This window comes from Chrysochloris asiatica, unplaced genomic scaffold (assembly GCF_000296735.1).
Source record: "Chrysochloris asiatica unplaced genomic scaffold, ChrAsi1.0 scaffold00032, whole genome shotgun sequence".
Lineage (NCBI taxonomy): Eukaryota > Metazoa > Chordata > Mammalia > Afrosoricida > Chrysochloridae > Chrysochloris > Chrysochloris asiatica.
Window position 1 is genome coordinate 3,995,997 of NW_006408550.1, and position 1,952 is coordinate 3,997,948.

Here is a 1,952-nt window from a genome sequence, read left to right on the forward strand (position 1 = left end):
AATACTCCATTGTGTGTATATACCAAAGTTTGTTTATCCATTCTTCCATTGATGGGCATTTAAGCTTTCTCCATCTTTTTACTATTGTGAATAGTACTGCTATGAACATTGGTGTGCATATATCTACTCATGTTATGGCTTGTATTTCTTGTGGATATATACCAAGTAGAGGAATTGCTGGATCATATGGTATTTCTATTTCCAAGTCTCTGAGGAAACGCCATACTGTTTTCCAGAGTGGTTGGACAATTTTACATCCCCACCAGCAATGAAGGAGGGTCCCAGTCTCTCCACATCCTCGCCAGCATTTATTATCCTTTGCCTTTTTGAACTTCACTGTTAGTGAAAAACAGGATGACCCCAATAAAATAGATTGGCACCATAGTGCAACAATGGGCTCAAACGTAGCAATAATTGTGAGATTGGCACAAGATAACATGATGTTTCAATCTGTTATGCATGGGGTCATTTTAAGTTGAGATTGCTAAGAGTCAGAGCTAACTTGATGGCACCTAACAACACCAACAAATGTTTGTAAGGCCAAGTGGTTTCTTAGTCACACAGATGAAGTCAGATTCTGATTACATCACTTCATTTGCTTTACGGCTAAGGAGCAGGACTGTGTCCCAGAATTCACCAGTCAAAACACCCATTCTGAATCCGAAGAGGGATTTATGACCATGATAAGAAAAGGACTTGCCATAGAGAATCCTCCACGGAATTTAAATGACTTACAGCGGGGGATTCCTTGTCACTCGTGCTACTGATGCGTCCTATATTGGTGCTGTAGAGTAAGCACTGGATTGCTAACTACAATGTAGATAATTCAAACTTACCTGCCACTCCTTGGAAACCCTATACTGGTTTACTATGAGTTGGACTCTGCCCCATCCCTGAGTTTCTCTGAGTTTAAGGGAGTTTAAGCTCCCGCGCTCGCCGCCAGTGCCCGAGCTCGCCAGCGTGTCAGTGGTGCTGCCCAATCACTCGCAGACCGGTTGGCCCCGGGGTGTCGACCAGTTCGGCAATAAGTACATCCAGCAGACCAAGCCCCTCACCCTGAAGGGCACCATCAATCTGTATCCTCTTACCAATTATACTTGGGGTACACAAGAGCCCCTCTATGAGTAGGACAGCTCTGTTGCAGCCAGATGTCAACGTATGAGGTAAGAATTTGATAAAATTGTAATGAGAAGAACTGTGGAAGGGGTTCTGATTGTACATGAGCACCGGCTGCCCTATGTGTTATTGCTTCAGCTGGGAACAACTTTCTTCAAATTACCTGGTGGCGAACTAAATCCAGGAGAAGATGAAGTTGAAGGACTAAAACGCTTAATGACAGAGATACTAGGTCGTCAAGATGGAGTCCTTCAAGACTGGGTCATTGATGACGGCATTGGTAACTGGTAGAGAACAAATTTTGAACCTCCTCAGTATCCATATATTCCTGCACATATCACAAAGCGTAAGGAACATAAATTGTTCCTGGTTCAACTTCAGAAGAAAACCTTGTTTGCAGTTCCCCAAAATTATAAACTGGTAGCTGCACCATTATTTGAATTGTACGACAATGCACCAGGATATGGACCCATCGTTTCTAGTCTCCCCCAACTCTTGAGCATGTTCAATTTTATATGCAACTCAATTCCTGCGCAGTAGAGAAGTAAAAGAAGCCGTCTCTGTGAGCACAGCTATCCTGCAGAATAATAAACACGGTAGACAAGGTTTTTGGTTTTATCTCTTTCCCCATCCCTAAATTGCTCCCTACTTTCTTTTGTTTGAATAGTAAAGGTAATAGGTATGACTAGATAGTGGTGTAAACAAATGTGATAATGTTAAATTGATTTTTGGTTCTACTCATCCTTTTTTGTACAACATGAAACAAGTGGACTTCTTTCTTTTTTTTTTTTTTTTTTACTTCACATTAAACTTTAAAAAATTCTTTCAAACAAAAA

At 41.3% G+C, this 1,952-nt stretch overlaps 1 pseudogene; it reads left to right on the forward strand.

Annotated features, from left to right (window-relative positions):
• The first annotated feature begins 726 nt into the window (after positions 1-726).
• LOC102814161 lies at positions 727-1,656 on the forward strand (annotated as a pseudogene).
• The last annotated feature ends 296 nt before the right edge of the window (positions 1,657-1,952 follow it).